Source organism: Berghia stephanieae, chromosome 3 (assembly GCF_034508935.2).
Source record: "Berghia stephanieae isolate SIO BIC M18660-M18661 chromosome 3, UCSD_Bste_1.3, whole genome shotgun sequence".
NCBI classification, from domain to species: Eukaryota; Metazoa; Mollusca; class Gastropoda; order Nudibranchia; family Aeolidiidae; genus Berghia; species Berghia stephanieae.
The window spans coordinates 39448226-39473225 of record NC_088362.1 but is presented as its reverse complement, the minus strand read 5'-3'; the positions used below and the strand labels follow the sequence as shown (position 1 = coordinate 39473225).

At 35.0% G+C, this 25000-nt stretch overlaps 1 protein-coding gene across 2 annotated transcripts in view; it reads right to left on the bottom strand.

The window, feature by feature from the left end:
• Window positions 1–25000, bottom strand: part of LOC144967700 (uncharacterized) — a 249542-nt gene that overhangs the window by 100910 nt on the left and 123632 nt on the right. The gene's annotated exons all lie outside the window — the stretch shown is intronic.

The window sequence follows — 25000 nt, the reverse complement described above, 5'->3', positions numbered from 1 at the left end:
CTTACTGTACAAACAACTGGGACATGGTCACTGTCTACATCAGCGCCTGGGTAGGTTTTGCAATTTAATATGCCATTTCTGAATCTTGATGATACTGCTATAAAGTCTATCTGGTTCCTTGCTCTGTCCCCTGGTGATTGCCATGTCCAGGTTCTTCTTGGGTGTTGTTGAAACCAGGTGTTTGAAATCATTAATTTATTTGTTCTACACCAATCTGCCCAGATGTTTCCTCGTTCATTTCTGTCTCCGAGTCCATGTGGTCCGATTATGTCACCATCTCTGCCTCTGCCAATCTTAGCATTTAGGTCCCCCATTACCATAGGGACTTCTTGTGATTTACACATCATCATCACCATCATCATAATCAGTATTATCATTATTATTATTATTATTATTATTATTATTATTATTATTATTATTATTATTATTATTATTATTATTATTATTATTATTATTATTATTATTATTATTATATTATTATCATTATTTTCATCATCATTATTATTATTATTATTATTATTATTATTATTATTATTATTATTACTACTATTATTATTATTATTATTATTATTATTATTATTATTATTATTATTATTATTATTATTATTATTATTATTATTAAGAATGCCAGCAAAGTAAATAACTAGATTAACTGAAGAGTCCTTGAGACTAAACAGGTTTATGTAGTCGGATTTAATCCTGGTTTTCAATGTGTAAAACATCTATTTGTTACAAATAGTCTATTGAGAAATCTAGTCCAGTGTCGTGTTACATTTCCATTTTATATAATTTGCCTTTTATGCCCAATTTGGACTAATACCATTCATAAAATTGTTGAGATTCGTCTACCACACAATATACGTATAATCGATATATGAATTCATTTCACAAATCTTTCGGACAAATATGGTTCATTTTTGTTTCGTTTTTACATGAGAAAGGGGGGGGGGGGGGGGGGCTCTGAATGTTGTAGGACGGGAGCAGTGGCGAGGGATGTGGGTCATAAAACTCGGCCCAGGAATTGCGTGCTGGAAGTCTCGATTTGTGACTCTTTTCATAAGTTCATCTCCATTTCGAACATTCAATTTATATAGCTCAATATCCACTAAACGTGCTCAAAGACCTCTACAATGCCGATCGTAACAATTATATGCAGGGCGAGACAAGACGCCTGTTAGGTGATATCATAATTTATTACGACAGAGACAACGTTGTTAACTACCCGGTGAGTAAGGAAAAAGAATGCGAGTAAAGCGCCTTTTCTTAAGACTCAACTATGCACCACATAGCCACAAATCTTAATCTATCTATGTATGAAATAGTCGATATCCTTGCCACAATGAAGAAGACATTTTGTCGAAATGGTTTCTTTTCTATTGTGAAAGATTGCAAGCCTGTATAAGGTCCAAACCTTCAATTTCAAAATAAAGGATAATGTTCCTGTCGGAGTCTCACTTTTTAATGTCACATGACTGATTGCCATAAATTATGTACAATATGGAGAGGATACTGCTCTCGGAAAAATAATGTGTATCAATTGAACTACTCAACAGTGATCCAAACAAGGGGTTATACCAAAGCTTCCATAAGTCACTGGCGCCATCTTTCCCCATTTCCACAATGACCGAAAGTGACACTGGCTGTCAAGTTGGAGAAAGCGTACAATAGTACCTCACAAATTATCACACAAGACTTTTTTTTTTATTAAACCAGCCAGAACTCTCTCCCTCGTACTGCATGACCGCGTTACACGGGAAGTCCTGCTTTAATTTCCATAAATCGTATTCATGCAAATGATCTCAATCAAATAAAGAAGATTGGGGAGACCGGGGAGACGAAGGTGAGGGGTGTAACCGCGGTGGTTGGCTGGAGATATTATAGAATTCTTTGATACAGTGGAAACCCTTTAACTGATCCCTGTGGTCATCTTTTTTCGTGTATAATGGGAAGATAGATGAAGATAATATGATTTTATAGTATTAATGATGCAGTAAAACCCCTTGAACTGACTCCTGTTGTAATCTTTATTCTTGTGTAAGGGGACGATAATATGATAATAATATATTTCAGATCACAACGGAAACCGTTTAACTGGCTTTCATGGGTCAGCGTGCTGTAGAGTTACGGTCTCAGACACCCTCAGAGAGCTATAAGCAAAAGGGGAACTAACAACTTCACCATCGAAAACTTTTCTTCGATATATTATATCTGACCAAATAACAGAAAATATAATCTCACAATGGGCGGTCCAAAACCACTAAATTGTGAGTGACGTCAATTTCACTCATTCATTTTATATATATATATATATATATATATATATATATATATATATATATATATATATATATATATATGTTTGTGTGTGTGTGTGTTTGTGTGGGTGAATAATAACATATGGCATCATATGGATTTTAAAACATGAATTATTGATAAAAATATGGCATATTCAACAGAAATTTTGACTCCCCACGACTCTATCTCAGAGAGATCCATGAAAAAACCTTAATCTGACATGAGTTAATCTTGAATCTTGTATACTTAGAAGATGGGGAGCTGAATGCAAAACGGAACTCAAAATTTCCTCATCATTTGACGTTATCTCCGTACACTGACGAAACGCATTTAATTTATACAATTTCGGTCAGAAATCTTTTAATTCAAATGTCGGTCAAATTTGAGTCATTTTTGTAGTTTGTTGTAGTTTGTTGACTACAGTCTAATACACTAAAGCTTTCTTCTTTGTATCAGTATAGTGTATTTATTGTACACTTCTACAAGTTTTTGGCTATTTACAGTCGCTTACAGGGATGTCAAATGTGCAAAGATGTTCATTAGACCGTTGAACGTGGAGGATTCTTCATCTCATTTCGTCTTGGCCTCCAATCAAAATACAATAATTGCAAATAAAAATTCTCATAGATCAACTTATAGTTATCCACCTCATATTCCAATATCACCTTCTCCTCATCCTCCTTCACCTCTTCCTCCTTATCCTCCTTATCCTTCTCCTTCTACTCCTTCTTCTCCTCCTAATCATCATCATCATTATCATTTTAAACAAGAACGAAACGACAATCCTGAACAAATAATAATAATAATAATAATAATAATAATAATAATAATAATAATAATAATAATTGTAATAATAATAATAATAATAATAATAATAATAATAATAATAATAATAATAATAATAATAATAATAATGATGATGATGATGATGATGGTGATGATAATAATAATAATAATAATAATAATAATAATAATAATAATAATAATAATAAACTCGAAAAAAATAAATACAAAGGGACATCTACAAAGATATACCTCAGATACAAAAAGAACATTTTGAAACAAAGAATAAAAAAAATTCCCTTCCTCAATAGAGAGAAAAGAAAATCAAATAGATTGATAATCTCCGTTCTTTACATTGATGAAACAAAACATGGATGGAGAAAACGCCAAAATACCATCTCTAGATCTTGGGCATTAAACATCAAACCATTTGCCTGACCGAGAGAGAGAAGAGAAGAGAGAAGAGAGAGAGAGAGAGAGAGAGAGAGAGAGAGAGAGAGAGAGAGAGAGAGAGAGAGAGAGAGAGGAACATCACACTTTGGTCTTCACTACTTTCCTGGCATTAGTTCAGACTACTTTTTTCCTTTTTTTTCAATGCAGCAATTAGGAATCTAGATAACTATAGAACCTTGATGGTTAAAGAGGGCTATTACCAATGTTTGTCCATTAAGGAAGTTGTTATATTTTGTGTACACTAATCGCTATAAGAGTCTGTGACAGACAAGTCTGTTGAAGATTGCCTTTAGACTATGCAAGACACTCTCAAGGGAAGTGAAATAGTGGGCGGGAGGAAGAATCCTGACTGGACAGTGATATGGAGTGGATAGAACTGCCAAAGACACAAACACTTTCTTTAATGACACGATGGGAGAATTTACTCATGCTGTAATATTATGATCCTCTTTTAGGTTGAATAGAAAAAGCCACGATGAGGAAGAATAATGAGAGGGAGTATGGAAAAGTGGAAGGCCATTTGGGGGAGGAGGACGGAAAAGAGAAGAACGCTTAGAACTAGTAGGAGTAAGAAGGAGGAATATGGATGCGGGAGAGAAATAGGTGCTGGAGGAAAAAACAGGTCAAAGGAGGAGGAGGAGGAAAATGTGGTGGAGGAGGAGGAAGAGGCGGAGGAGGAGATGGACGAGTACAATGAGGAGGAGAGGGTGGAAGAGATAAGGGAGGAAGAAATGAAGAAGAGGAAAGTGTATAAACAGTGGCGATAGTAACAGAAGAAGAAGAAGAAAAAGAAGAAGAAGAAGCAGAAGAAGAAGAAAAAGAAGAAAAAGGAGAAGAAGCAGAAGAAGAAGAAGAAGAAGAAGAAGAAGAAGAAGAAGAAGAAGAAGAAGAAGAAGAAGAAGAAGATGACGATGATGTTGATGATGATGATGATGACGATGATGACGAAGAAAAAGGAGGATAAGAAGAAAGGGTAACCTAAGCTTTGATTTGTGAATATTACATAACACAATGGATGCACATTTGGATTTGTAAAGGCCTGCATCGAGTGTTCGTCACAGAATTACTCACTGATGAAGGCTACATATCAGTCTGTTTGATTTCAGAGAACTAAAATTACTCCATAGACCGTATGTTTCAACTGAACACATTGATAATTACATTTTTAAGATTAGGTCACTTCATTGAAAAAAAAACAACAAAACAGCGTATTATCGCTTGAATAACGAATCATTTCAAATCTGATTGTTTTCTATGTTTTCATTGAAACGACAAGTCAGTATGTAAAAACGACATTGTCGATAGCATGGATACATCAAGATAATAAATGAAATATTGGAAATTGTATTGAAACCGATGAACTCCTCTATATAAATGTCCTTTAAAAAATTAAAATCATTACAATGCCTTTAAATATAGGATGGTAAAGGAGTGAAAAGTCAAGAGGGAGTTAGAAGAATGGAAGTAGGCGAAAGAAAATGGAGGATGAGGTGGTGGTGATGGCGAGGAGGAGTAGGAGAGGAAGAGATAGAAAAGGATCAGAGAGAATGAGGAGGAGGAAGAGGAGGAGGTGAAAAATAAGGAGACGGAGGGGGAAAAAGGGAGCAGGATATGAGGAAGAGGAAGAAGAAGAACTTAAAGTAGGGACCTCAGAGAGCCTTAGTCATAAACATTTATCATTACTCATTATCTCCTGCGTCTTCTTTCGTTCTGCATTATTTCTTTAGCGTTGGGGATCAACATTGTTCCAAATGTAAAGTTTACGCAATCGTGCACAGAATTAATGAATAATAATGTGAAACTGACTGTAAACTTCAATTCAATTACAATTTGTAATTAATTTGTAATTAAATTGAAGCTTACAATCAATTTCACGTTATTATTTATTTCTGCGAGCTTAGAGAATACCTAAAGATACATGTTGTGGAAGCAAATATAGATGCAATCCTCACAGGTCTGGGAAAATACGTAGCGATCGTCCTAGAGGCCTAATCGTGAAATTTACCTACATAAATAAAAGGGATTCCGTCTTGAAGCAAAGGCGCTTGCTAAAAGGTTCTGGCGCAACAGTCGTGGAAGATCTTACACTAACAAATCTCCATAGGCTGAAAGAAATCAGAAAACGCCCCTCTGTACAGAATCCTTGGACATGGAACGGGAAATTTTATGTCACAACTGATGATGGCAACAAAATGATGGTAACTGACGATATGTCGTTCAATGATACCACAGAAAATCCCAACATTCAACATAAAACACCCGAGAAAAGTTCCAGAATTACGACAACATCGGCCAGAATTTCCCACAGTACCCAGCAATCACCATCAGCATCCAGAAAGTCGCATATGGAATCTGACAACCATGACACCCCAACCTGCAGCAAATACCTATCACATGAAGACACCCCCAGACCTCCAAACTTGACCCATGGAAGACATCACGTTCCCTATTAAAATCGTGGGACAAGAACAAGAGGAAGTCGACAACATCATGACGTAACCGACAACAACAGTTTCAATAATTGACTAGGAAACGAGGTTGTCGAATGCATCCAATCTAGTGATGATGAAGCTGATATTTTAGATTTAAACAGTAATTTTATAATGTTCTATTCAAATGTTGATGGTTTATTACACAAAAGGGCAGAAATTGATTATATGATTTACAAGTATAATCCCAAAATTCTATGTTTTACTGAGATAATGTCAAAAAATCGATCCTACACTGACATTAAATCTGAATTTAATCTTAATGGATATATATATATATATATATATATACCTTATATACAAACAGTGACCCTCAAAGAGGCGTTTTGATCTATATTTCTTCTACTATAGATTCTCAACAATTTTATTTTGATGAATTGACGACGGAGAGTGTTTGGTGCCAGTTCAGATATAATAGATTATCGTTTCTAATCGGAAATATTTATAGATAGTTCGAAGATGACGTCACTTAGGACTTTGTTATTGTTTTTTGTCATCCGCGTTTATGAGTAATGCTCACTGAACTGTATTAACCCGACTATAAACGTTCATGGATACACACAGTTTTGTGTGTTGGTCCGTTATACTTCCGGATGGCAATGTTATGAGCTTCTTAGCCAAGCGCATACTATCTATAGACAGCATTATTCAGATAACATAATTTTATTAATAGCTTTAAGGCAAATTTATTATCTATTAATCGCAACTCATTTAACTGTATTTTGATTACTGATGATTTTAATTTTCCACTAATTAAATGGGTTGAACCTTGTCATGCATTTCCCGAAAAATTATTTGTGGAGGCAACCCGAGATGCATTTCTTGAACAAATGGTAAGAAGACCAACAAGACACAGACATAATCAGACAAGTAATGTTTTAGATTTACTTCTTGTTAACAATGATAGTTGGATTGATAATATTGACAACCTTCCACCAATCGGTAAAAGTGACCATGATCTACTTTCTGTCTCTATTAATTTACCCAAACATGTTTGTTGTAATAAAAAAGATAATTATTTTGATTATTATAATGGTAATTATGAAGCATGTAGACATGAAATGGAGGTTGTTGATTGGGAAACTTTAGAAGACATGTGTGTGGATGATGCTTGGTCAGTATTGAGAGATAAGATAAATTCTGCTGAGTTGAAATATGTTCCTCTTAAAGTTAAGCGTAAATTTAATAAACCCATTTGGATGACAAAAGCAGTTAAACACTATGATAAATAAGAAACAGAAACTATTCAAAAAATATGTGAAACATAGATCACTATCTAATTACGAAAGTTATGTAACAATACGAAATAAAGCTAAAATTACTATATCAGATGCAATTAAATTACATGAATCTAAATTGGCTCGAGAATGTAGAGCTAATACAAAATGTTTCTGGAAATATGTCAATTCTAAACTTAAAAGAAAAACTGGTGTCGGCTCCTTGCTAAAAGACGATGGTACAACCACTATGTCTGATATAGAAAAGGCTGAAGTGTTAAATATATATTTCTCAGATGTTTTTGTAAATGAGGATCACGCAAATATCCCATTCGTTGACAATAACAATGATGGGAATTATATTACAAATTTTTGTATTTCGGAAATTGAAATAATCGAAAAGTTTTTATCACTTAATGTAACAAAGAGCATTGGTCCGGATGGTCTTCATCCTCGTTTACTCAAGGATATTGCGACACAAATAAGCCATCCACTTTCTATTATATTTAACAACTCTCTATCAGAGGGTGAAATTCCAGAAGAGTGGAAATTAGCCAATATGACTGCTATTTACAAAAAGGGAAATAGAAACGAACCTGGAAATTGCAGACCTATTAGTTTAACTTGTATTTTATGTAAAGTTATGGAATCCATTCTTAAAGATAGAATCATGATTTTTTTTAGAAAATCACAAAATGTTAAGTAATTGTCAACACGGATTTAGGGAAAAACGCTCTTGTGTAACTCAGTTATTACATGTCATGGAAGATTTCACCAGCATGATTGATGATGGTAAATGTATTGATATTATATATTTTGATTTCAGTAAAGCATTTGATTCTGTTCCTCATGAGAGGCTATTCAGATAAATAAAATCATATGGTATAACAGGGCCAATATATAATTGGATAAAATGTTTTTTATCCAATAGAAAGCAGAGGGTAGCTATTAACGGCGAAATGTCAAGTTTTAAATGTGTGACCAGTGGAGTACCACAGGGAAGTGTCTTGGGTCCAATACTTTTTATTATATATATTAATGACCTACCAAATAACATTATATCAAAATGTAGATTGTTTGCAGATGACACTAAAATTTATAATGAATCTGATCAGCATGATAACATTCAGGATGATATAAATTCTCTATTTGAATGGTCAAGTAAGTGGCAATTAACATTTAATATCAACAAGTGCAAGGTATTGCATGTTGGAAAGGAAAATCCTAATCACATCTATTACTCGGATATCTCTAATTCAAATATTTTGCCTGATACAAATTTTGAAAGGGATCTTGATGTTGTTTTTGACCCACATTTGAACTTTGATGTGCATATTAATGATTGCAGAACTAAAGCTAATCGCACGTTGAGAATCATATATGTCACAGTAAAGGTTGTTCACAATTATCTTATTAAATTCTATTTTATTAAGAACTGAATTCATCTCACTCCAGTTATATTTCGGTAGGCTTAGATAAACTTTACCTTCTAATATTAGATCGTCTTTCCTTTTATAGCCTTCCCTCGAATTAATTTATAATTAGTGAATACTTTTCGTTCTACTTTCTGTCACGTAGCCACTTATTATAAAAGCTGATAGGTCTAACATTCTACACTCACTTCTCTCTACAATCTATGTCGGACGGCCAGCCGCTCCATTCCTCATATATATTTGAAGATTTTTATCTTTTGGTACTTTGTGGATATTTTATCTCCACCATCAAGACGCCGGAGATTTTACCTTTGACGGTGTAATCCTCAACATTTTAAGGATCAAACCTGAGCCCACTGCCGAAGAAATATCTGAATAACCCCTTCCCAACTGCCTGGAAGTGGAACTTTACGAACCTGAGACCGTTATCGGAGAATATAGAACCCAGGCCTTTCAAATGCCTGGAAACGTAACTTTACGAACCTGACATTATATCATCATAAGTCACGTAATATATTCACATTTCTATTTGTAACTACCACAATCACTAATCTCTTTTAATTAAATTTCATCTTTCTTTTTATTTCATCTTAAACAAATCGTTAATTGTTTTTCATTTATAGTAACTGGTAAATTCTGGGGCCTCATTCTACATATCTTTATGCATAGTCGAGTAGCTCTTTACTCACTTGAGACCATGACACTATACAGGAGTTTTACTTATTTGGATAATAGCATGTTTCTTTCGTTATTTAAAACTATTATAAGACCCGTTCTTGAGTACGGGAAAAATGTTTGGAGCCCAATATATCTAAGGCAGTCAATAGGTCTTGAAAATATTTAAAGACGAACAACAAAATTGCTTCCCGGGCTTGAGAAGTGTCATATGACGAACGTTTAGCATTTCTCGATCTACCAAGTCTCAAATACAGAAGAATTAGGGGAGACTTAATTCAGCTCTACAAGATAATACATTATATAAATGATATAAATCCATCAATTCTGTTTACATTTTCCAAGATTACGTATACTAGAGGCGACAAATATAAAATATATATTCCAAGATTTCAGACCAAAATAAGACAGAACTCATTTATTATACGTATATTGAAAACATGGAATAGTTTCTGTTTTAACACAAAAATGCATGTTCTTTGAATCAGTTTAAAATCTTGGTTGATAGGGAGTCAAAGTCTCTGAGATTTAAATACGACTAATATGTTTTGTTCTATTTTACCAATTTTTAAAAAATACTATTGATAGTGAAGGTGATGGTGGTGATGGTGGTGATGGTGATGGTGATGGTGATGATGATGATGATGATGGTGATGGTGGTGATGGTGGTGGTGATGGTGGTGATGGTGGTGGTGATGATGGTAGTGACAATAATAATAATAATAATAATAATAATAATAATAATAATAATAATAATAATAATAATAATAATAATAATAATAATAATAATAATAATAATAATAATAAATTAATTAATTGATTAATTTTTAAATTTAATTTGATCGTATTAATTTTTATTTATTTATTTATTTATTTATTTATCTATTCATTTATTTGTTAGTTTGTTTCTGTAGATATTTATCCATTTATTTATTTATCTTTTAAACTTTAAATTGTCATTTGGATATAACTGTTTCCATTAATTTCATGATTTTGTAGACTGGTTTGTAAATGTTGACCAGTAAAATGCATGACATTTGAAACAATGTAAAATCATAATTTATCAGAGACTAATGTATGCTTTATTATCGTTGTTGCTTTCATGTTTATCTTTATCATTAATATTTCATTGTACTATGAACTTTGTACATTTATGATTCATTCGATCTTGACCAGTTTTCAATTACCAGTATTCTATAATTGTATTTTTCGATTGATACATTTTTCCTGACATTCAAAGTTGTGTAAAACTGTCTGTAAATGATACAATACAAGCTATATGAGATTCTGTAATTATAAACTATTGTATAAGGCATTATAGGATATTCCTATTGAGCCTTTAATAAGATAAGATAGGACAAGATAAGTATAACAGATGATTGTCGTAATAAACTTTATTTCTGAGACTAACAAAGTTCTTCAGCTGTCGATGGACGCAGATTATTTTCACTGAAGTATTTTGAATTTTTTTTTTTTTAATAGAAAATTGAAATACATTTCTTGAATTGAAATGTTATAGGGACTTGAAGGTTCAATATTTGACACCAGGTGAAAAATCGCTCCATTCATTTTCAAAAATAGCGTTCAATGGGGTATAACAGTTGTTTAATTTGTGACGATAATAGAGCTTTCATATTGTTTATTTTATCCATTTCTATTCTTGATTACAAAACCACATGAGTGTTCCATCTCCAATGTGGGCATAGTGATATCTATTATCATTTTATACATATCGCCAAAACCCACTTTCTTACACCTGTGAGACCAACCTTCTCAAAGCAATTTTGTGTTACAATTTATGGTAGAATTATGAAGAGAATGAAACAGAGAAATACTATTTATGGTCATGTCAAATTAAAATCTATACGTCGGCATTTGTTTCATTTTGACATAATATCGGATTGAGATAATGGGTTACATATATTTGCTGTTTAAGTGGTTTTGATTGTATGTTTCAGATTATCCTGCACATTAGTTGCTTATACCAGAGTGCAAAGAATCAGTGCTATTAGGGGGAATTAGGTCTAAAAAAAACCCTTGAATTGTGCAAACAGGGTTGAAAGCATGAAAATTACATATGTTGTAAAATATGAAAAACCCTATAATTTATGATATAGAACCACTCTGAGAGATCAGTATTAGTTGAGATACAAGGGTTTTAAGATGAGAAAATTTTGAAATGGACGACAATAATTTCTTTCATTTTTATTGTGTAAACATTCGAGGCAAGCCGACCAAAGGTTGTTTTACGTCATCCTTTGGATTCCCATTGGTGACTATTTTTAGCGTCGAAGCGGATGTTTTCCTTTCCCTTTACTTTCGATTCACGAACCATACAAATTATTTAATCGTAAATATTATTCAATTTCACGTCTAGCGAGCAATATTCTGTAATATGAGATTTTTTTTCATCTGATTTAATAAGTATAATCAATTGCTCTAAAACGGACGGGCAGACGGGAAGACGAGCAGAGGGGCAGACAAAACAGACTAGCAGAACACAGCTCAATAAATGCCGATAACCGGTGTTGACAAAGGACAGTGCTCCTTCTCCCCTCCTCCTGTTTTCTTTTCTTTCCAAAAATACTGCTATGATCATTTTACGTGAGTTAAAACCTATTTCGGTCAAACTTGATGACAATAAAGAGTCACTTACATTGCTATAATTATCATCGTTATCATCATCACCAACCACTATGATGCTGTATTGTGGCAAGTTATTTACTTTACGTTATTTACCTCAAAGGAACAATGGGAGAATGTTCTATTTGCACTGTTGTGTCCTTATGTAAGGCACTGCACACATTTTGCCTGCTGATGATGGGTCTTTAACAGAAAGAACGAAAGAAAGAGAGAGAGAGAGAGAGAGAGAGAAAGAGAGAGAGAGAGAAAGAGAGAGAGAGAGAGAGAGAGAGAGAGAGAGAGAGAGAGAGAGTAATGAAAGAATATTGCATATGCCTAATAAAGGAATGCGTTTGCATGATTTCAGATACACATACAATAGCAAAAAGAACTGCTCCCAGAGACTGGGACAAGTGTTTGATATGCCAACAAGATAAGACAGACCGTTTATAATGTCCCTCTAAGTCGAGGAGGTATGACAAAGGGCAAGGCTATGAAAATCTTTTTGAAGATTTAACACAATTCAATTCTTTGGTTTCTGATGAAAACAAGTTGGATGTATCTATTTTTTTTAATTCATCAGAAAAAATGAGATTATTGACATTGAAAGCTTAAAACAAAATGATGCTAAGTGGCATAAGCATTGTCGTGTAACATTTAATGCCAACAAAATTAGGCGATTAGAATTAAAGAAATCTAAAAGAATTGCCCTACAAGAATTCCAAATTTCGTCATTTGACTTGGAGGAGTCATCGAATGAATGTATTTCGCAACCCACGAGAATAATCAGACAACGTTCAAAATTAGAGATTGGCTGTAATAAACAAACGTGCTTTTTTTGTAAAAACATGGAATCGGGAGTACTCCATTCTGTAATGACAACAGATATGGAAGAAAATATTCGTGAAATAGGGTTATCTATAAAAGATTCTGATGTTCTCATTTATTGCCGGAGAGATTTAGTCGCTCAGGAGGCACACTACCGCCCTATACCATACAATTTGTCATGCACGATACTTAAAAAACCAAGCTTTAAAAGATGTCACTGCTGATGATACTAATGATGTCACAGTTCTTGAAAGAAGTCGAGCGTTTGCTAACATTATATCTTTTATAGAAGAGAACCCTGCAACAAATGTGGCGATCGACATGAACCACTGTGGGGCTTATTTCCAGAATTTTCAAAAGTGTCCCAAAACTCATCAAATGTTCATGTAAGAGAGAATGTATCGGCACCCGATGCAAGTGTTTAAGGTCCGGTTTGCCTTGCACGGACTTGTGTAGATGTGGGGTACGTGTGTGTGTGTGTGTGTGGGGGGGGGGGGGTGTTAGGTCAGTACAGTACCGAGTAAAATTCTCTCTCTCTCTCTCTCTCTCTCTCTCTCTCTCTCTCTCTCTTCCTCTCTCCCACTCATTCCCTCTCCCACCTCTCACTATTTTATCTACTAGTTAGGTTAGTACAGTAATGAGTAAAATTATATATTATATATATATATATTATATATATATATATATATATATATCTCCGTCTCTACCGCTCACTCCTTCTCCCCCTCTCCCGCTTTTATCTACTAGTTACAACATGAAATAACCACCAGTTAGCTACCGTAAATGGTTACCGGTGTATTTAAAGTTTTAGAACGCACATTGTATTGTGGTTATTTCCTCGGATAAGTAATGTTATATAGGAAAAAATAAAAGTGCTAAAAACGCACTGTTATGATAAATTGCCAGAGTGGTTCTATATCAGGTGTTATTTATACGGGTCATAGCAACCCGTATGCCAAATTTCAGGATTTCAACCCCAATGTGCACGGTTTTTGCCTAATTTTCCCTAATACAATGAATATGAAGAAAATATATATTTTTACGCAATCATTCCCCTTGTTTAATATAGCTGTAATAGGTAAAATCTAAGGCCTTAAACAGATACGTTATGATTGATTGCCAGAGTGGGTCTATATCAGATGGTTTTTCTATGGGTCTTAGCAACCTGTATGCAAATTGTCATGCTTTTAACCCGGATTTGCACGGTTTTAGCCTAATTCCCCCTACTATGCGTGATTTTGTGTACCTAAGTTTTGATACTCTGTAGTGGGGCCATCATATTACTCGCCATATTGTGACAAAACACTACGACTAATTGTCGCGTCTATGTAGGAGAAGTGGTAAATAGGAGTTAGATAGTTTGCCAAAAGACAAACTTCGTTGGTGCCTCTTACCTTGTTATAGTTGGGTTATAGTTGTTCCTGACAACTCTACAGATTGTATGAAAATTTTAAGATTAAGGAAATAGGTAGTAGTAGTAGTAGATTTTGGCACGTCATATAGGGATAGATAGGTTCAGAAGGTAAGTATTAATCCCCGTTAAAGGAGAAATACTTTAATATAAATCAACAGAATTGCCTAACACAATACCAAGGTGACACATAATTAGCCAAAAGAATAATAGCACGTTTAATTAATTAAAGTTAGACCATGGGTAGTTAATTTACTTCTCTTCGTTTTTACGTTGCTCAATTTATTATAACTGGTTCCTGATCTGCTTGGTCGAGGTTGGATGTGATTGGTGCACAGTGGCGACCATCCTGTGACTGCTGGCGGCGTTTAGGTTGCTTCAGCCTGTTGGTTTCATGGAAGAGCCTCTTAGTCATTCCCTGGTTGTCCCAGTGGCTCTAGATAGCTTCAGCTCGGGATCAACGTGTAACCAAAATGGGCGTTTAAGGGGAACCAGATTTGTAAATATACACGAGCAACTCTTTGACTAGTTGCAAATTGTTTGTATTCCTTATGAGCAGTGATGTACGAGGATTTCCAATTAACAAACCCTTGACATCACCACTGATCTAAATTTAATGTTATTAATGATTATTATCGTGGGAAGGTGAAAGATAAGTAAACAACGAGAGCTTTAGCATCAATACATATAAATACATAATAATACTATCGCATATTAGCGATAGCACATTAAATGTAATCTCTCTCTCTCTCTAGTCAGCTGATCCTGCGTAGGACGTTGCTTCCCGAACTTTCTTGCGAAACAGATTACGGTTTTCCGCCAGTCTACTTGCTTGAGTTGCTGTCATTCCCAGCCATTCACATATATCTTGTTCCCAGCTTCTTGTTGGTCTACCTCTTCCTCTCTTGCCGTCTACCCTTGTCTGCAGAATGTGCTTTTCTAATGATTCGTGGCGAGTCGTGTGGCCAAAATAGTTTAGTTTCAATTTCTTTACAGTTTGAAGAAGAATTGGTGATTTTATTCCGATCCTTCTCAGGACTTCTTTGTTTGTTTGTTTTTCAGTCCATGATATTCTGAGTATTTTTCTGTAGCATGCCATTTCAAAAGCTGTGATCTTTGTGCTCTCTGCTTTGCTGATAGTCCATGCTTCGCATCCATATGTTGCAGTTGGGAAAACAACACTTTTGAGGATTTTGATTTTTGTTTGAATGCACTGCCCTTTCCAGATATTATTCATCTTTTCTAGCTTTGATCTTGCCATTGCTAGTCTCCTCCTGATATCTGGGGCCGATTTCCCGTTGTACTCAATCCTGGCTCCAAGATATTCAAAATTCTTTACTCTTTCTATTTCTTCTCCATTGATTTTTATGGTGGCATCTGTTTTGCATTTGTCAGTATTCATGATTTTGGTCTTCTTTATATTCAGCTTAAGGCCTTTGGTCTCGCTATGTTCCTTTACAGATGTTATTAGATTCTCTAGTCCCCCCGGTGTTGTGGACAATAGTGCAGTGTCGTCTGCGTACCTCAGATCTTTTATGGGTAGACCTTGCATTTTAGGTTCGTTGTAATTACTTCTCCTGACATCGTTTTCCACATCTCGCATTATACCTTCAGTGTAAATGCTGAACAAATGGGGTGATAGAATACATCCCTGTCTTACTCCTTTTGTAACTTTGAACCATTCTGTTGTTCCGCTTTCTAGTTGTACCGCTGATTGTTGGTTCTCATAGAGGGATCTTATCAGGTTTCTAATTCTAGGATCAAAGTTCATCTCCAGGAGAGTTTCCCATAGTTTCTCATGATTAACACAATCAAAAGCTTTCGAATAGTCTATAAAACAAGTGTGGAGGCCAGAATTTACTTCTCGATGCTTCTGAATAATTTGTCGCAAATTGAATATGTGGTCTCTTGTCCCTCTGTTTTTTCTAAAACCTGCCTGGGTGTTACTGACTTCTTCTTCCAGTTTACGTTCAATCCTGTTCATGATAGTTTTTAGAAGGATTTTGCTTGCATGACTGATGAGTGATATTGTTCGGTAGTTGGAGCATAGTTGTAAGTCTCCTTTCTTAGGCAATGGTATAAAAATTGCTCTCCTCCAATCTGATGGCCAAATTTCTTTCTCCCAAATTTTCGTACAAAGTCTTAGATATACTTCAACTCCTTCATCTTCGCTTGCTTTTATCATCTCAGCTTGAATGTTGTCACAACCTGGACTTTTCCCATCTTTAAGTGATTTAATTGCCCATTCTATTTCAGATTTTAGAGGTGGTAAGCTAGATTCTTCGTTTTCATTTTGCATGTTGTTTTGCAAAGGTCGGATTTCGTTTATTTGGTCTTCTGTGTACATATCTTCACAATATCTTTTCCACCTATTTGCTATGTCTTCTGCTTCTGTGAGGGGTTTACCTTGCTCATCTTTTATCACCCCTATTCGTGATTGAAAACTTTTTGTGATGGTTTTTATTTCATCATACATTTCCCTGGTCTTGTTTTCTCTCTGAAGGTCTTCTATTTTTCTGCATTTTCTCATGAGATATTCTTTCTTATCCGTTCTGCACAGCTTTTTCACTTCCTTAGCTATCTCTTTGTATACATTGCTATGAGTGCCATGACTCCAAGGTCAAGCTAAAAACATCACGTTTATTCAAGTTTACGCACCAACAACTGCTGCAACTGAAGAAGCAATAGAGAATTTCTATGATGCCCTACAAAAGGAAGTGGACAACAAAGATAAACAGGACATATTAATAATCGCTGGTGACTTTAATGCCAAGGTAGGACGAAAAAAGAACAGTGAAGAAGATGGAATCATTGGAATATCTGGACTAGGGGAAAGAAACGAAAGAGGCGAGACACTCATAGATTTTGCACTGGCAAATCAACTTGCAATAAAAAACACCATGTTCAAAAAACATCCAAGAAGACTATTTACGTGGACATCGCCAGATGGAAGAACAAAAAACCAAATTGATTACATCATGATTGAAAAAAGATGGAACACCATAATTCAAGACGTCACGACCAAACCAAAAGCAGACTGTGACACAGACCACGAACTTCTGATATCAAAACTGAAACTGAAGCTTAAAATGAAGAAAAAAGTTACAAGACCTATTAGATACGAAGTTGACAGTATCAATGAAGAATTTGCGATTGAAGTAAAGAATCGTTTCCAACTGCTACTTCAAGATATCGAGGAAAAGGAACCGGATGAGATCGCAAATGAGACAAGGAAAATATACTTGGAATCCGCTGAAAAACACCTTCCTAAAAAACGGGGCAAAAAACAACCATGGATGAGTGAAAATACACTAAACAAAATCAAATGTAATCTATGTAAATTTAATTCATTCATTTGGAAGGCATACATACGTATACAATAATATTATATATATATATATATATATATATATATATATATATATATATATATATATATATATATATTTTATATATATATATATATATATATATATATATATATATATATATATACACATCGATAAAAAGAGTGAGTGAAATATTTTGTTATAATAACGTGAGTTCTCAATTTCTGTTAATAATAGGAGTTATCGATTTCTATTATTTTATAGATTGTGTCTACTTAGGGCCAAGGGGAAACACTATATTATTTATTACTCACTACACATACCAGTTTTAAATGGCATTAATTAATCTTATAACAATTTAAGTCCACTGCTATAAGATTGATAGATTTATTCATATCATTGTCCACACAATGTTTCCCGTTCAATGGGAATTCAAGTTAACCGCTATAATAGCGTGTTGGTGGTAGAGATGGTGGAATGAGAGAAAGGCCGAGTCTTTGTTATATATAGAAATATGACCGGAGTTTAGTCAATCCCAGAAACCATTGATGCTCCTGGATTTGTTAGTGCCAACATTTTACTGGTCATTTGGTCGAATCCAATCATATTCCTCTTACATTAATCATGGCTGGTCAGTCAGGTAATAAATTGTGTAATCCTAGGATAATTTTTCTGTCGGCTTTGATCAGCCGGTCGATTAAATATGCAGGCATATTGCGGCATATGGCAACTCTCGTTCCCCGCTGGCCTTTAATTTATTCAGTGCCAAACTTGGGCGTTCTTGTAATTACAACAGATGTAGCATTAATTATGCTGGGCTCATAAAATATGGGGCGACGTTGTGAGAAAATATGTATTGAATTCTTAAAATTCCTGAGAAAGTTAGGAGGGATTTGAAATAGATTGCAACACTAATCACTAAATCTTATTAAACAAAATCTTCAACACTGCCAATAAGACAAACACACAGGCATGTACTTAACTCGTCAGATCAATATTGGAATGTGCTTGTACTGCATGGGACCCATACAAGATGAAGGACATAAAAGCCATTGAAAGCATTCAGAGATCAGCTGCGAGATTTTACAAAACAGAACCAGGGTGTGACGGCAGCTCCTGACAATCTGCAATGGCCTACACCCCAGTCCCATAGAAAAGACCCCAGTCCCATAGAAAAGACCCCAGTCCCATAGAAAAGACCCCAGTCCCATAGAAAAGACCCCAGTCCCATAGAAAAGACCCCAGTCCCATAGAAAAGACCCCAGTCCCATAGAAAAGACGCCCGAATAAAACTATTTCACAAAACAGTCAAAACTACATCAGACCTCATAAGTAATTTTAAAAATACAATTCAATTCAATTCAAAAATTTATTTTTAGGCAATATAAATGATACATGAAGATAATATTTCCAATCAACAAATGAAGTAAGTAAAATCTATAATAAAGCAAAACAAACAACAATAACAACAACAACAACAACAACAACAACAATAATAATAATAATAATAATAATAATAATAATAATAATAATAATAATAATAATAATAATAATAATAATAATAATAAATAATAATAATAAGAAGAAGAATAATAAGAATAAGAATAATGATAATAATAATAATAAAAATATATAAAGATTTAATTAATAGATTAATTGTTTAATAGATTGAATTGTAAATTAATAAATATTATTGTGAGAAAAAAAAATCCCAAAACACCCCCCCCCCCTCAAAAAAAAAAAAAAAATTAAAACACTTTAAAATTTATAAAAAACAAACACTCTACCAGGCAAATTCCATCAGCCATGCAAGAACAAGCAAATACAACTGTAGTTATATCCTTTCAACAATACATGGAATGAAGAACCACATGAGATAATAGACATCGAAGATATGTTTTCAACGCGTTTCCCAATATACAAAACACCAAGAACAATGAATGACAGGACTGACTTGGAGTGATAGATTTAAATAATTTGTAATAAGGATTGCCATGCTGGCCACACTATGCCTTTTGTATCTTGTTGACTTGAATTTGACTTGTAGGTGTAAATCTATGAGAAAGGTAAATTGCTCAGACCACTCTTTATTACGAGTAAATATAGATTTAGTATTCAGTTATAACATATAAATTAAACTAGTCTGTCACATTCGTGAGAGCAGGAGCTTATATCCATATCTATAACGTTAATTGGACAGCAACAATTATTTGCTAGTGGATTGAAATGTAGTTTTTCTAAAATTACTTTCCGCGACAGATCCAGCTACACAAAGCCGCTTAGTGGTCAGTGGTCAGAAACAACCCCGCCCGTACACGGGATCGATAGCGACCCTTTTGTGAGACTTTTTTTTTACGAATTGAGATGTCCAGATCCCCTAAATGAGCTAAACCAGGAAAAAAATACAGAGTGGTGGCGGTTGACTAGAAAGAGAATTTGTAAGAGCAAATTTTTAAAAAAGCCAATTAATTATCTCTCAGTAGTCTTTTATACATAATTGAGCCGCCGCTCCTATCCGGTATTATATTGGGGCGAATTAGATGATGAAAGAGTGAACTTCAAGCTAAAATAATCAGAGATATTGTATTTTATATCATATTCATTCCATAAGAACTTATATTTATAGATCTTTAAAAAGAACAACAACAACAACAACAACAACAACAACAACAACAACTATGAAAAGAAAATGAAAGAAAAAATAATAAATAAACAAAATGTTGGCCTGGCGAAAGTCTCACGTATTTGGCTATATATTAAATTTTCATAATCTGTACCGTCCCGACATAATATCATTTTGAGGTGCTGGGTCACAACATATATTTTCTTAGAACCAAAACGCCATTGAGAAAACTCTTTCCAATTATCAGAAATACTTATTGTCATTCTAAAAATAGCAAAAAAGCAAATAGATATCGGAGTCCATTCAGCTCACGTAGGACGGCGTCTCTTTGGCATTTCCAGGCATTCCCAAATAAAACAGATATTCTGCCTCACGCTGACAAAACATTTTTTCTCATTTTGGCCAGAAAATATTTTACTTCACATATCGATCGATTAAAACGTGAGACTATGAGATCTTGTGGCATGACACTCGCCACCGGACTAGTCCAAGGTACTCCCGCTCTGAGCAGCATATAGTTTAGTCCTCGAAAAAGGCTCTTTACTCACATTTTTATCAATGTGCTAAGCTGCAAAATGAGTACATGGCCGTTAACAGCATTGTTGCTGTCGGGAAAAAATGGAATTTAAATATCACCTAACAGGTATCATGTCTCGTCCTATGTGTTGTTTTTGGCTGGGGCCCTTTGAAGCGAGTGAGCGTATTTACTGGATACTCTACCTCATACACCAATTGGGTTACAAATGAAGAATCACGTAACTGTCAGTTCATGTTGAACTGTGGAGAAAGATGGTTTCGAATTTCACATATAAAAGCTCAAGGTTTTTTTTAGATGGATAGATAGATAGAATCGAGGATAAATGAATAAAAAGATAGATTGATAAAAAGTTAGAGAAAATGAAGAGAAGCGGGAAGACCGAAGAGGGCGAGAGACAAGTTGAATGGGAAAGATAAGAAAAGAGTAGAACGATAGAAGAATAGAAAACGGAAGTGTGTGCATGTGTGAATGTGTGTGTGTGTGTGTGTGTGTGTGCGTGTGTGTTTTAAGAGAGTGAGTGAGAGAGAAAGAACGATATATAGAGAGAGGCAGGGAGATAAAGGTATGGAGAAACATAGAGAGAGAGAGAGAGAGAGAGAGAGAGAGAGAGAGAGAGAGAGAGAGAGAGAGAGAGAGAGAGAGAGATCATCAGATAGATTATGTTTGGCGACATGGGTTTCATCCCTAATTTCTTCCTCATTATCGACCTGGTTTAGGCCTTAACTGTTTTCGACAAGGGGTCTCGCCAGAGGATTCTTGAGGATTCAAGTATGGAATAGGGAAATGACGTCATATCTAATTGGGTCAGTGGATACGGGACGATGATGCGATAATAAAGTGATTGACAAGAAATCTCGCGTGATTCAGCGTTATCTTCCGGATCCTTTTCTTCTTTAATGGGAATCGGAAATGTAGTACAATAATAGGGAAAAAAGGTTATTTTTAAATCCATCTATCAATTGACGTTTGACATCGTTCATTGAATAGAACCGATTAATAAGTGAGAGACAAATTATTTTATAAGAGAGGGATTTGATCCTGATATGTAATTAGCGGAATTCATAATTAAAATTTTATATATCCCATATATATTTAACCAGTTAACTGCCGTCTCGTATTTAAAAATTTGGTCAGATAACTCGGCCTTCAAATATCGATCCATTTAAATGACCCTCATCTTGATAACTCTCAAACATGGGACTTCGTGAAGTCCTAGGTCTGAGAGCTTTCTGCCAAGATGTGAAGTCCTAGGTTTGAGAGTTGTTGTCAAGATGAGGGTCATTTAAATAGATCGATATTGAAATGACAGATTTTCTGGCCGAATGTTTAAATATGGGGTTTTCCAGGGTACAGCAGTTAAATCGTTAAAAATACACTACAGAGTACCGGAAACCGATATTGTTTTTGAATATGTAAATTTACAATAATACTCTGACTGAGGCAGTCGGTTTAAGGTGGGTAGAGGGAAATATGAAATTGACCAAACTGTTCCTTTACCCTTAACGGGTTGTAGTGGTACCTCACTGGTAGAAAACAGGCTTCACACTCATCGATTTTTATTCCAGCTGTTGTATTTTTTTTTTTAATCCAGGCCCATCCTCCCTCCGTAACCCCCCCCCCCCCCTTTTTTTTTTTCTATTTTCCCACACAGTAGTGACTGAGTAGTTTGGTCTAACAGACTTGGCGAGAAGTAGTTTATGATAGACTACCGTTCTCGCAAAGTGGTACCAAGCAAGTTGCTAATATTAGTCTATAGCCAAGAAACCGGGAAAAACCTCCGCCTCTGCCGCATGAGTCTATGGGGCTACCTTTATTCAGGGACTTGTAGCCCTATTGTTTCTGGTCGATAAATCGTGGGATTAAGCGCACTCTCAATCGACTTAGAGCATCATAAGAGATGGTAAGCTCTACTCCACGTTTACGTTGCATAGGGATGGTGTCTACTGATAGACATGGCAGGGCTAGGGGGGGGGGGGGGGCTAGCATTGGAATATTTGTCCTTGACCTGCGCCCAGAGATGTTTCGCAGGTCGCGGGTTCAGATCTCATTATTGACAATTGTGTACCTGTGTACCTCTTTCCCACTGACAATTGTGTCCGATGGCATCAACCCAGTACTATGTCGGAATGAACTTGGCGGAGAAAAGTTTTCGAGTCAAATTGTTCGGAACTAGGACATTTTCATTATTTGAAGTTTTTAGAAAAAAAAACCTCACTGACCTCAAAATTCTATAAATTTAGTTTAAAATTAAATTCCAAGCTTTGCGTTTATCCCGACATAATACCGTTTTTAGATGATTGGCTAAAATTGCATAAACTATTGCAATTCATTCTTTCTAATTCTCCAAACCATAATATAGACAGAACGAAGATGACGCCTATCTGGTCTTTGTTATTGTTTTTTGCCATCCGCGTTAATGAGTAATTATCACTAAACTGTATCAACCAGAATATAAACGTTCAAGGTTACAGTTTTGTGTGTTGGCCCGTTATAATTCCGGATGGCAATGTTGTGAGCTTCTTAGGCAAGTGCATACTACCTATATTATGTTAATGTTTTACAACCCATTCATTGGTTCGTAATGATTTCATGTATCATCAAATTATCCATGAGATTGACGGATATGTCGTTTGTTTTTGATAATTTTATTGCAAAACTGAAGAATAGCGAATTCTTCCTATCTTCTTGATAAAACATGCAACAACAATCTAAAAAAAATCTTGAGAGCACACATACACGCACACACACACACACACACACACACACACACACACACACACATATATATATATATATATATATATATATATATATATATAATGTTATTTTATATGCTCTATCCAACATTATCGAGCACTCTCGTACCTGCAAGTACTCACGAGCACTCATAAATATATATATATATATATATATATATATATATACATATATGTATATATATATATATATGATATATATATACATATATATATATGTATATATATGATATATATAATATATATATATATATATATATATATATATATATATTTATATAGATACATGTACCCACTATACGTGCTAAAGCGCTTTACAAGGAGTTCCAGGCCAACAACAACATCTAAGATCGTGGACGAGACATGACCGGAAAGGCGATATTACAACTTTTTCCCAACACAGATCACGCTGTTAACGGACAGAATGTGGGTAAAGAGCGTTTTCCGAGAACTAAACCCTGAGCGGTACTCCACCAAGACCACCAAGCCACGTCTATCATATAGTACTTTACCAAAGATTCAATCTTCTATCCAAGTATAACATTCAGTGCCTTGTAGAAGAGTGAACCAGGAAAAAAATACCAACATTATCTGACACTACACTGTTTCTTTGTGTATGAGTCCGGTGCTGCCTTCTGAGACCAAATCCTGCTGCACATTGACTGTGCTTGAGTCGGAGGCTGCCTTGGTTTATATTGGTTATTTAAGTTTTAAAACAACTGTGTAGAAGTTTTTCTTTATTCTAAATATATGTTTGTTTGGGCGTAAAATGGTCGTTTTTGTAAATGGCCCATAAGATTTTATCAAAAACATTACAAAAAGTGCCATTGAGTGGGACCCACAAGACCGACCAAAAAGTAAATCAATTGTAAACTCTCTATGTTCCATACAGACCTCGGGGATGAAGTTTATATATTAAGTTATATTCGTTGCAAACCACAGCAAAAATTTGGTCGAAGTAGTTGGCGATTAAGCTTTGAGCCTCTTATTGTAGAGTGCAACATCCATTAAATGTGCTTAAAGCATGTTACATGGTGTTTAACGCCTCTAGGACGGTGCTGTTATCATTGTTTTCCTGATGACAGATGCAACGTTGTTAAGGACAGAGTACTCATTTTACACCTGAGTGCGGCTAGAGAATGTCAGTAGAGAGCCTTATCCAAGGACTAAACATTATGCAGCCCAGAGCGGGAATAGAACCACGGACTTACCGGTCGGTCTCAAGGTAAGTGTCATACCACGACACTACAAACCTGCAAGATTGTGTGCGTTGTCGCAGCGTGATTAGGTCCAGTATGCTTCATTCCGGCAGCATCTGTACTGATTTGAGGCAAAAGGCACGCAATCGAAAATAGACAGCTTAATTTTCAGTAGTTTCCGATTTAATTTAAAACCAAGTTTAGAAAGATTGTCTGTCCCAATGGATTTTAGAGAAACTAAAAATAGCAAATAGTGAAACAACCAAAATGGGCCATCAATCCATCTTACACCGGAAAGCACGCGATCACATATCACTTCCTTCTCTGTAAGTGTTTCCGCTTTGAAGCC